Consider the following 13,429-nt stretch of genomic DNA (forward strand, 5'->3'; position numbering starts at 1 on the left):
AATAATGAGGTGGAGGATCGAGTTGGCATGCTATCATTTTGATATAGTCTATCGTCCGGGGAAGGATAATGTTGCCGCTGATGCGCTGTCGAGGGCTTATTGTTCTGTGCTTCACGGAGATACGCTTATTAATCTTCATAATGCTTTGTGCCATCCTGGTGTTACGAGGATGATACACTTTGTATGCAGTAAGAATTTGCCCTTTTCAGTTGAAGACGTCAAGCGGATGACTTCGTCATGCTCTGTCTGCGCCTGATGTAAACCGAATTTCTTTAAGCCTCAACGAGCTCATCTTACAAAGGCTACTTCTCCCTTTGAACGCCTGAGCGTTGATTTTAAGGGGCCTCTTCCTTCAACGACTCAGAATCGATATATATTTACTGTTGTGGATGAGTTTTCAAGGTTTCCTTTTGCTTTTCCTTGTGCAGATGTATCAGCTGCTACAGTTATTAAATGTCTGACTCAACTTTTTGTCATCTTTGGGATGCCTGCGTATATCCATTCGGATCAGGGAAGTTCTTTTATGCCTTCCCAGTTGAAGGAATACCTCCAGAGTCGGGGAATTTCTACAAGCAGAACTACCCCGTATAATCCCCAGGGTAATGGACAGTGCGAACGATACAATGGGGTGATCTGGAAGGCAGTTATGTTGGCATTGACATCTCGGAACCTTAAGAATACACAGTGGGAAATGGTGCTGCCTGATGCCCTGCATTCCATTAGATCATTGCTTTCAACGGCTACTAATGTGACCCCCCCATGAAAGACTCTTCAACTATCCGCGGAGATCCACTACGGGATATTCGGTACCTTCATGGCTTACTATGCAGGGACCTGTGCTGCTCCGACGCCATGTTAGACTGTCAAAGTATGATCCTTTAGTGGAGGAGGTGGAGCTATTGAAGGCAAATTCCCAATATGCTCACATTCGATTCCAAGATGGGAAAGAAAGTACGGTTTCAGTTAAAGACTTAGCTCCTTGTGGTGGCCAGCCCTCTCCTGAGGACATTAACAATAGCCATAATTCAGAAAATGTTGATGTCGTCACAGATACCATGAACATTTCCAATCCTATTGCAGACACTTACAATTCTCTTAGTCTGCCCCCGATGGATGTTCATGACCCTCCCAGTCTACCTTCTAATGAGACTTCCAATCCGGAAACCGTTGATAATCGGGATATTGATAGCCTCCCTACAGAAGATATTTCTGTGTCTCCTGGTGTGGGAGGGCAAGGAACTCCATCAAGGCTAAGAAGGTCGACACAAACAAGATATCCGGTCGACCGATTAAAAATGGACTTTTAAAATAATTAATAAATTAATAGTAAAATTTTAAAATTGTTGAAGGCATTATACATGTATTGCTCTAATCATAAATAACTAATTGTAAACTGTAAAGGCTACCTAGGTTGAAGTATATTTTAAAAGGAGGGGTGAATGTGGTGATTATTCTTGTTTTATAAGAAGCATTGTAATTGGTTGCCTGTTTTCCTGCCTTGAGATATATGCTGTAAACTTATTGGTTAATTGATTCCATGTGACCTGTGGTGGCCATCTTAAATTCAGTTTTCTACAGTGGTTGAGACTGGGTGCTCAACATGTACTTGCTGGTTTTTTAAGGTTAATAAAGCCTAGCTTTTGAAAGGCAATCTACTCTTTATTTCACTGCTCAATGACTTTTTCATCACAGGGACGATGGGTGTAGCCCACTCGCTCCAGTCTACCTTGGACAGTACACCTGAACGTTCCAGACTCTCCAGCTCTGCTTCGACGGCTGGGCGGATCGCATAAGGTACCGGGCTGGCCTTAAAAAATTTTGGACTTGCGTTTTCTTCAATTTTAATCATCGTTGTCATGCTTTTCAGTGTTCCGAGTCCTTGCTGGAACACTTCTTTCGTGTCAGTTAGGATCTTTGACAGTCGCCCAGGTGTGACGTCGTCATCCTTTTTGTCAGCCACAGTCAGTGCCTGTATGGAATGCCAATCCAGTTGTATTTTCCAGATCCATTCACATCCCAGTAATGGTGGTCCTCCATCTTGCAATACATAGAGGTCTAGTTTTGGTGTTTCCTTACCGTTATATATAACGGTCACCCTTATTTTTCCTTTGGGGTAGACTTTTTGCCCCGTGTACGTCTTCAAAATAATTTTTGTGCCTCTCAAGGGTATGTGTGAGAATAGCCGCTCGTAGTCCCGTCGGTTTATGACTGTTAGGGCAGATCCTGTGTCCAATTCCATCTTTACCTGGACTCCTGCTATCTTGAGAGTGACCCAAATGGTTCGGTGATCCTCTGTTGTGATCACATTATGTAGTTTCAGACAACTCAGTTCCCTGCTATCGGAGTCGTTATCACTCTTTTGTTCATCTGAACTATTCTCCATCATCTTATGTACCTTCTTGTACTTTCCTTTGGTTGGTTTCTTATTGCTGGTTTCCTTTCCCGACCTGCAGACTCGTGCTATGTGTTCTACTTTTCCACACTGTCTGCACACTTTGTCTTTGAACCAGCAATCATTCTGGTCGTGTGTTGTTCTGCCGCAGCGATAGCACTTCTCTGTTCCATATGACATTTCGTTTGTGCCATATTCTTGCGGTCTCTGTTGTATCTCTGCAGCGCCCCGTGCTGCTGCTTCATATGATACTGCAATGCTGAAAGCCTTTTCCAGCGTAAGGTCCTTTTCAGTTAAAAGCCGTTTCTGGGTTCCTTCACTTTGAAGCCCACACACAAACTTGTCCCTTAAGGTATCTGCCAGTCCTGCTCCAAACTGGCAGTGTTTCGATAGTTTGCGCAGTTCTGTTAAATAATCAGCATTGCTTTCATCCTTATGCTGGTTCCGTTTGTGAAACTTGAATCTTTCTGCCATCAGCAGCGGTGTGGGGTTTAAATGTTCCTTTAGTATCGTTACTATGTCTTCAAAACTCTTTTCCATTGGCTTCGTTGGGGTTACTAGATTTCGCAATAACCCATACGTCTTTGCACCCATTAAATTCAACAATACCGACGCTTTCTTGTCATCTGACACCTCATTTGCCTTGCAGTATACCTCTATTCGTTCGACATATGTAGTCCAATCTTCGACTTCATTGTCAAATGCGGTGATACTGCCACTCTTCGGCATTTTGTGTGTGGTTTAAAATGGCGTCTCCCAATGGCTTAAAATGGCGTCTCCCGCGCTTTCCTTCCTCCCCCGCTCCCGGCGGTTCTCGTGGCAATGGCGGCACCCTGTAGGTTTCGCACGCTTCTCCTGCGCTGCTGCCAACGCCGCTCTCGGCGGTCCTCGTGGCAATGGCGGCGCCTCGCGGGTTTCTGCGCGTCTCTCTCGCCCTCTCTCCGACGCTGCTCGGCCCCTGAACACCGGCTGCGCCCTGTGCGCTCTGCCCTCTCTCTCTCTCCCCCGTCAACGCTGCTCGGCCCTTTGCTGTGCCGCTCGGTCGGGCTCTAACCCGCCGCTGTCCGGGAAGGGTCTGCGCACTACCTGTTGCCAGCCCGTTTCACTGGACCACCTCAGCTGGAAAGCCAAGCCTGGCTATCGACAGCCTCCCCCGCAATTCTCGAGTCTCTGCTGGGTGACTGGGCGGTTGCCCGTGGTCGACGCCCGAGTCTCTGGCCTTGACCTCCAATCCACTGATCTTCAGGAACGAATCCCCGGGAGGTGATGCAGAGTTGCAGGTAGGTTCGAACCTGCCTCGTCGCCAATGTTACGTCCGTGTATAATCAGACACAGACTGCAGAGAACAGTACAAACGATGTTTACTCAACGTGGCTCAGACTGCAACTGAACTGTACAGATTACTACTCAACGTTATATACAGGTGTGGTCACTGCCAGTACTACAGCATACATGAGCTGTAAAAAGTAGTTCCCCCCCTTAAAGGTACATACATTACAATAATCTGAGGCAGGAGTTGAATGACCATTGAATCAGCTGATTAATTAACAGCTTGAAATGTGCTATAAAAGCTCCCACCTGACAGATCTTCACATTCCTCAGCCACAAGGTGTTTCTCAGTCCATTTCCAGCACAGATTCTGCAGGCTTTCCACTTTCCACTCTCCATCCAGTATCACCTCTTTGGAAGAACTCTCTCACCATTGACAAAATGCTTCTGTCATCTCTACTTCATCTGCCATCTATTCCATCAACAAGGGTGCCCTTCATACTGTCTCACCTTGGTCCTCAGAATCCCACCACGATCAGCCCCAGCACCAACATCACCAGGCACACCAGCATCACCAACAATAACACCAACCTTCTCCACAATCACCCGATGCTGCACAGGACAGAGGGCATCAGCAGACAAGCATTTTGCTGTCCACGAGTCCAGGGCTGACCTCACCATGGCCAGATTTACTTCACTTGATGGTGTACACCCTGGCTGCCACATGATTCGCCAGGTTGGCACAACACCACACCAACACCATAAAGAATCCTTACAATGTCCAAGCCATTCCTTTCACACTCATCAGCATTGCGGGGGGTGGGGCAGGGGGGTAGGTGGTGGGGTACTATTATGTCTGACCATTCACTGCAACTCACTAAGCCACTTCTAAAGGTGCACACAAATCTGTCCAAGAATGCAAAGTGTTAAAAATAAAGGTTTCAATGTTTGACACCACAGTAACAGAAACTTTATATGAACTGTAATGAAATGTGTTTGGCTTGCCTGTATTCGTTTTGCACTCATGTATATTACCCTCCCCCACGTGGTGTATAGTTTCACTTCCTCTTTCCTGACTAACCTGGAAGGTTCTAGGTCTTGGCTCTTGGCTCCGCCCCTGACTTCTCTTACATAAAGATCCCAGGATCTGTATGACTCATTCCTGCGAGCCAGTCAGTGTGTTGAGATGTTAGCTCTGTTCTTAGTGATTAAAAGCCAACTTGTTAAAGTCTATAACTTCTAGTTTTGTGGTTATTGAAGGCACATCAATTTTAATCACTAAAGAATACTAGGATGGATCGACTCCTAAAACCAGAGCGTCTGGACTTGGATCCACATTCTGCTGAAGCATCAAATCAATTTGGACACTGGCTCAAATGCTTCGAACTCTTCGCGAGGGCCTCATCCGCTAGCGAGGTAGATAAACTGAGTCTACTGACTACTCGCATTAATCATCGGATTTATTCGTTCATCCGGGACGCCACCTCTTACACGGAGGCCATCACTATCCTGAAGGCCCAATACCAGAGGCCAGTAAACGAAGTGTACGCCAGACATCTGCTGGCTACACGCAGACAGCGACCTGAGGAATCAATGGACGATTTCTTACAGGGCCTAAAGGACTTGGTCCGGGACTGTAACTGCAAGGCCGTGACGGCCAACGCGTACTCTGACGAATTGGTCCGCGATTCCTTCATCACGAGCCTCAAATCGAATTATGTCCGGCAGGGACTGCTGGAGAAGGAGGTCCTGGGCTTAAAAAAGGCAGTGGCGACTGCGCGATCGCTGGACGTGGCCGAGAAAAACTCTGACTCTTATTCTTCCGGCCATGCGGCCCTCACCGCCTCGTGCGCACCGAGCGGGCCGCCACCTTGGAATCAGCCATCTTCCCCATCCAGGTCTCAGACCAGCTCTACACCGCCGGAGTCCCCACACAGAAGTTCACCCAGGAGTCCTACTACAGCGGCAATGTCTCGAGGCCCGAAATGCTACTTCTGCGGCCAGGCCAAGCACCCCAGACAACGATGCCCAGCGAAAGACGCTACATGCTTCAAATGTAAGAAAAAGGGGCATTTTAGCAAAGTCTGCAGGGGGAATCCGATTTCCGACTCCGTCACCGCCTCGTGCGTGCCGTGCGGGCCGCCATCTTGGGATCCGCCATCTTTTCCCGACTCAACGGCCGCCCAGGGCCCAGCAGTGGCTTCGATCACGGTGGATCAATCCAGGCCACACCCGTTGACAAAATCCATGATGGACATACAGGTAAACGGGAATTTAACGAAATGTTTAATTGACTGTGGGAGTACCGAGAGTTTTATCCACCCTAGCCTGGTACGGCAGCACTCATTAACGGTAACCCCTACACGGAGCAGAATTGCCATGGCTGCTAAGCCCCATACTTCGGACATTTTGGGCTACTGTGTGGTAACACTGACTGTAAAAGGCACGGACTACAAGGATTTTAAACTCCTCGTGATGCCAGAACTCTGTGTTAATGTAATCTTGGGCCTGGACTTCCAGTGCCACCACGAAAGTGTCACGCTAGCATATGGCGGGTCCCAGCCGCCACTCACAGTCTGTGGCCTATCAACCTTAAAAATCAGCCCGCCCTCTTTATTCGCTAATCTCGCTCCGAACTGTAGGCCCATAGCGACCAAAAGTAGACAGTACAGTCTGGAAGACAGACACTTTATCAAGGCGGAAGTGGACAGACTCCTGCGGGAAGGCATTATTGAATGCAGTACCAGTCCGTGGCGTGCCCAAGTAGTCATAGTTAAAAATAGCGAAAAGAAACGGATGGTAATTGACTACAGCCAGACTGTTAATATTTATACCCAGCTGGACGCCTACCCTTTACCCCGCATATCAGAAGTGGTCAACCAGATCGCGCAATACCGAGTCTTCTCGACTATCGACCTCAAATCCGCGTATCACCAGCTCCCCATTAGAACGGAGGACCACCCATACACCGCCTTTGAGGCGAACGGACGCCTCTACCATTTTCTCAGAGTGCCCTTCGGGGTAACAAATGGGGTCTCGGTCTTCCAACGTGAGATGGACCGCATGGTTGACGAGAATAAACTACAAGCTACCTACCCCTATCTGGACAATGTCACTATCTGCGGGCACAACCAGCAAGACCACGATTTAAATCTTGCGAGATTTTTAAAAACTGCCCTAAAGCTGAATCTAACCTACAACGAAGACAAATGTGTCTTCAACACAACCTGTCTCTGTATCCTCGGCTGTGTGGTGGAAGATGGGGTAATTGGACCGGACCCTGACCGATTACGCCCCCTAAAGGAACTGCCCCTGCCACACAATCCCAAAGCTTTAAAAAGGTGCCTGGGATTTTTTTCGTATTATGCCCAATGGGTGCCTAATTACTCCGATAAGGCCCGACCCCTCATTAAATCGACGTCCTTCCCACTATCAGCTGAAGCTCGGGAGGCTTTCACCAGTATCAAACAGGACATTGAAAGGGCTGCACTGTGTGCAGTGGACGAAAGCGTTCCCTTTCAAGTCGAAAGCGATGCGTCAGACTTTGCTTTAGCTGCGACCCTCAATCAGGCTGGGAGACCTGTGGCCTTCTTCTCCCGAACCCTTCAGGGACCTGAAATCAGGCATTCTTCTGTCGAGAAGGAGGCACAGGCTATAGTGGAGGCAGTGCGGCACTGGAGACACTACCTAGCCGACAAACGTTTCACCCTGCTCACCGACCAGCGGTCGGTGGCTTTCATGTTTAATAACAAACAAAGGGGGAAAATCAAGAATGACAAAATACTCAGGTGGAGGATCGAACTATCCACGTTCGACTATGATATTATGTACAGGCCGGGAGCCCTTAATGAACCCCCAGGCGCCCTATCGCGGGGAATGTGTGCCAGCATTCATACGGACAAATTATAGGGTCTCCACAACGACCTCTGTCACCCAGGGGTCACCCGACTATACCATTTTATAAAGTCCCACAATCTGCCCCACTCCATCGAGGAGGTCAGGGCAATGACCAGAGCCTGCCGCATCTGTGCGGAATGCAAGCCTCGTTTCTACAGGCCTGACCGTGCACACCTTATCAAAGCCACACGGCCATTCGAGCGCCTAAGTCTGGACTTCAAGGGACCCCTTCCCTCTGCCGACCGTAACGTATACTTCCTCAATATCATCGATGAATATTCCCGCTTCCCCTTCGCCATTCCCTGCCCAGACATGACCAGTGCCACGGTCATCAAGTGTCTCGGTAATCTATTCTGCATGTTTGGCATGCTGAACTACATACACAGCGATAGGGGGACGTCATTTATGAGTGACGAACTGCGCCAGTTCTTGCTCTCAAAGGGGATAGCCACTAGCAGAACCACTAGCTACAACCCCCGGGGTAATGGGCAAGTGGAAAGGGAGAATGCTACTGTTTGGAAGGCTGTCACGTTAGCCTTTAAGTCAAAAGGCCTTCCGACCTCCCGCTGGCCGGAAGTCCTCCCAGACGTGCTCCACTCCATAAGGTCTCTGTTATGTACAGCCAGTAACGCTACCCCTCACGAAAAGATGTTTGTTTTCCCCCGGAAATCTACCTCGGGCATATCTCTACCCACGTGGCTGATGTCTCCGGGGACAGTACTATTGCGGAAGCACGTGAGAGGCCATAAAACAGACCCCCTTGTGGAAAAGGTACAGCTCCTCCATGCAAACCCTCAGTACGCCTATATCGAATACTCTGACGGGCGAGAGGACACTGTTTCCATAAAAGACCTCGCTCCCTCGGGGAGCGGAGAGAACGATGAGAGACTACCCGAGGAAGACCTACACCAAAAAGAGACAGGACGCCCAGAGGTATCAATACCCAACTTTAACCTGGAGGACACTGCAGATAACCTGGAAGACACTGTGGAGGCCCGGACAGCGGAGGAACCAGAATCCACTCCCCTAGAGGCACCCCAACCGGCTTTGCGCCAATCACTGAGAACCGCAAAACCTCCTGACAGACTCACTTATGCCAACTTTTAAGAAACATCACCCCGATGGACTAAATCTAAAGAAGGGGTGAATGTAATGAAATGTGTTTGTCTTGATCCTGTATTCGTTTTGCACTCATGTATATTACCCTCCCCCACACGGTGTATAGTTTCACTTCCTCTTTCCTGACTAACCTGGAAGGTTCTAGGTCTTGGCTCTTGGCTCCGCCCCTGACTTCTCTTACATAAAGATCCCAGGATCTGTATGACTCATTCCTGCGAGCCAGTCAGTGTGTTGAGATGTTAGCTCTGATCTTAGTGATTAAAAGCCAACTTGTTAAAGTCTATAACTTCTAGTTTTGTGGTTATTGAAGGCACATCATGAACATTGGATAAAACACCCAAGTGCCTACCCTTGTGCGCTGTTAGTTGGTATGATTGGACTAGGATGAGGGTGAGTGTGAGGGATGGCTAATGAGATGGAGAAGTGATAATGTAGACAGAGAGGGATGGGTGGAGGTGCAAGGTAAGTTGGTGTGAGTAAGGATGTGCAGGAGTAGGATAGGGAAGGCAGAGTGATGGGGATGTGATGAGAGGCACAGCAGGATGAGGTTGAGTGTGGCTTTATACTAACGTTAATGATATAAAGAGATCATTGAAAGGTTTGCGCCACTGCAGCCTGGTCCTCCTGACCACATCCCTGCTTGTGCCCTCCTGTGCAATGTGCAACCAGGCTGTGTTGGTTTCCTGGGGAGGTATCTTCTGCCCATCGGAAGGGAAGGGAACCTCCCTGCGTGCTGTGACTCCCTCCATAAGCATATGCAGAGAGTCATGCGAGAGCCTGGGTGCAGCCGTGCACCTTTGTGCAGTGATTGTCACTGTTTACAGCACCTCAATGCTGTAGAACACTGACAGCACAAATGTCAAAATAAAGTTGGCCATGGTCCCTTTAAGGAAACCGGCTGATGACGTGTCATGAAATGATGTCACCAGACCTGCTTCCTCGAATTGGCCCGGGAAACACGCTGGGCGGGCTTAACAAGCCCCATCAATAGAAAGTAATTTCACAGAGCGGGATGGAGCCAGCAGCGGGGTCAGGACCCGCCACCGACCTCGCCGCCCTGGACCCACCACCCACCCACCACCATCTCCCCCACCACGCCATCTCCCAACCCCCCTCCCCCCCACCCACACATAAACGATCTATCCAGGCAACAGTAACACAACTTCAGCATGCCTATTGCATACTCAATAATGTATCTGGTGGAAGCATGCACTTCACTCACTGTAACTTCATTCCATTGGTGTAAATGGATCCTGCAGAGCGGTCATGAGCCAAAGTTGAAGCAGGTAGCCCTGGTCACCTGGCAAATAACCATTGACTTGCAGGGCATCATGACTTGCTGTCAGGAAAGAGGGCATACCCTTGAATTATTCTGTGCAGATGGTCACTCACCAGTTGAGCATTAACTGAGTGGGATCTTTTGCAGTTCATGTATTGAGCAATTAGAACAATATGTGTGCCATCAATGACACCTTGGACTTTGACCAGGTGGTGAAGGTGACAATTAGCAGTTAAATCATTACCAAGAAGTGCATCATACTGCAATGATGCTAAAACTCCCCCTTCTGTTTCATTCATCCAATGGATACTCTAGCCATACTTTGACCAAGGGTACATCTTTTCATTCCCAAAATATCATGAGCACGACCCTTCTGGAAACAGGTTAGTCTACACCAGATGTCGGCCAGACTACACCTCAGATCACAAAGGTCTTTCATTGGCTGCGCATTCACCGTGATCGGGTACAGGTACTGCACTAAATTCTGTGAATTTGGAGCCACCACAGAGGTGTTATTTAAACAGGCTGCGCGAGAAATTCGGCTGCTTTGCACCTGCCATTTGCACTTCCATGGGGCGCAAATGGGTTTTCGCCCGGGCACGGCGCTATTAGTGCCTTGCACTAAATTGGGCCGGGTTTTTGCGGAGGCGCTAAGAGTTAGCGCCCCGCTCCTGTAGGTACCGTCCTGCTCAGCCGCACCTGATGATGATGACATCATCACCATGCACAGCACCCCATTAGCGCCCCGGATGCAAAATTCGGCCGCGCCCCCTCACTTACCGCCTGGCACTAACAACAACAGCATCAGCTGTCAAATTGGCATCAGCTGTCGAGTTGCAGTCGGGAGTCGGCTCCACGCGCGCTATTTAAAGGCGCCATCTTGGGGAAACTTTTTGTCGGCCATAACTCTGCTGAGACATTGTCAGTCAAGCTGCTGAACATATCCAATTCCACATCGCTGAATCGAATAGCCCTCTCCCTCTCCCTCTCCCTTGCAGCAGCCATGGCACAAAGCTGTCTCAGTAGCTGAGAAGTCGCACTCCAGTGCAGCAATGCTGATAATGAGCAGATGCAGCTTGAAATGACCTCCCCTTTAAGAGCTGGACTAAGCTCGAGTCAAGGCTTGAAGGCTGATTGCTGAACGCAAGTCCGCTGATATTGGGTAGCGCTCTGGCAATAGCGCCCCCTGCAGCGCTCCACTGAGACCATTAGCGCTTCATTTACTGCCCTGCTTCACTCCTGGGGCGAAAACGCCCAATTTTGCAACATTTTTCAATCGATTTCACCGGGCGCTAACTTTTCAAAAAGTTAAAAGACAGCGTCCCAGTGGGGCGCAACCGAATTTAACACCCGCTGTCTTCTTAGATATTGAAGGACGAATGATATATTTGAACACCAGTGCTAACCCATATTTTACCAGTGATATTAAATTAAGATGACTGGAAAATCCAGGCTACTGATAAACTAAGGTTGAATGGTTTCCTTCTGGGCTGAAATTTCTGTCTAAACTTTTTCACCATTGCTCTTCGTCCAACAGATGGCGCCAGGGAATCTGCATGAAATAGGGCAATAGTATCTGTAAAGTAAGATATTTAACTCTAGTTTTATCGGTTAACTATAACTAACTTTCTTTCATTTTTTGACTCCTAAATTTAACTTGTATTCTCTGATGTTTAAACAATCCTGAAAATTTGAATTAGGTCACCTCAAAGTCTGCATTCCACCAACCCACCCCCTGACCCCTGCAACACTCGTGGCAATCTTTCAAAGGTTCCATTTGCAAGAGTACATGGTATAATATTTGTTACATTGGCCTAATGATCTGCAAAACCTATAGTTTTTTTATGTTTTGCATGTGCATGTGGCCTTAGAGAGGGTGCAGAACAGATTTCCGAGAATGATTCCAGGGATGAGGGACTTCAGTTACGTGGATAGACTGGAGAAGCTAGGGTTGTTCTCCTTGGAGCAGAGAAGATTGAGAGGAGATTTGATAGAGGTGTTCAAAATCATGAGGGGTCTGAACAGAGTAGATAGAGAGAAACTGTTCCCATTGGCGGAGGGTCGCGAGCCAGAGGACACAGATTTAAGGTGATTGGCAAAAGAACCAAAGGCGACGCAAGAAAAATCTTCTTTACGCAGCGAGTGGTTATGATCTGGAATGCACTGCCTGAAAGGGTGGTGGAGGCAGATTCAATCATGGCTTTCAAAAGGGAGTTGGATAAGTACCTGAAGGAAAGAAATTTGCAGGCTACGAGGAAAGAGCGGGGAAGTGGGACTAGCTGAAGTGCTCTTGCAGAGAGCCGACTCGGGCTCGACGGGTTGAATGGCCTTCTTCCATGCTGTAACCATTCTATAATTCTATGATACATTCTACACTTAAACTGTTCATTTTAAACATGCTCAATCATTGCAGTACAAATTGAATTTCTGTCATATTGTACATTGTATGTCGATAAAATTATTTATTACTTTCATCCTAATTTTGCATTAAAATGATTCGGTTAGTTTACGTTCTGAGAAATTTTATGAGGGTTCCTTCCTTTGGATTGTCAGCTCCATTTACTTTAGCCAAGACCATTAAAATTTGAATGAATTCTCTTAACCATGACAACAGAGGCCACAGTGCTGTGAAATGCCACAAACTGCTGTAAAATAAGTCCTCAACGCCTATTAGCATCATCCCCAAGCATCACAGTGTACACAATATATAAAGAAAGGTTGACCATCATGTCTTGATTGTCCTTTTCTTTCAAGAGCAGTTTTAATGCTTTATATTCACGCCTGTGTGAAATTCCAAAGGTCGGCTAAAAGTCTGAGACTTCAGCTTCATCGTTTGCATTTCAGCAATTTTGAATTGGTAGGAAATCCAAATGCAAACATATCTTGTTGACAAATAAAGAAAAGAAAACTGCAAACGCTGGAAATCTGAAATAAAAACCGAAAATGCTGGAAATAAAGCACAGGTCAGTCACGTCTAAAAAGAGAAAAGGCAGGTTATGACATTTCAGGTGTATACGCTTCATCGAAACTGAAGACTAAAAGATAAGCAGACATTTTAGTGAAGTTGAAAAAAAAGCGCAAAACACAAGATGCAAATGTAGCAGCTTTGAAATTAAACATAAAATGCTGGCAAAATATGGCAGACCTGCCAGTTCCAGGAAGAGAGAAAAAAAGCAGCTCAATACGATGAGCTCAGACCCCAGCCGGTGCTGTGTGCTGGTGAAGGGTCTCCACCACAAACATCAACCCACCTCCCTTCCCCTCCACAGACATTGATAGATCCGTCCCACATCAAAAGCATTCTTGCTTTAAAGAAAATGGAGGATATAGTTAAGATCTGAAGTTGTTAAGGTCAATGTTCAGACCAGAGGACTGCAGAATGCCCAGGAGAAAATGAAATACTTTTGTTTTATTTCATCTTGAAATGTGGGCAATGCAGGCAAAGCTGCTTGTTGATGCCCATTCCTAATTGC

The sequence above is a fragment of the Somniosus microcephalus genome, chromosome 3 (genome assembly GCF_052327205.1).
Source record: "Somniosus microcephalus isolate GS21.2 chromosome 3, FLI_Smic_1.0, whole genome shotgun sequence".
NCBI classification, from domain to species: Eukaryota; Metazoa; Chordata; class Chondrichthyes; order Squaliformes; family Somniosidae; genus Somniosus; species Somniosus microcephalus.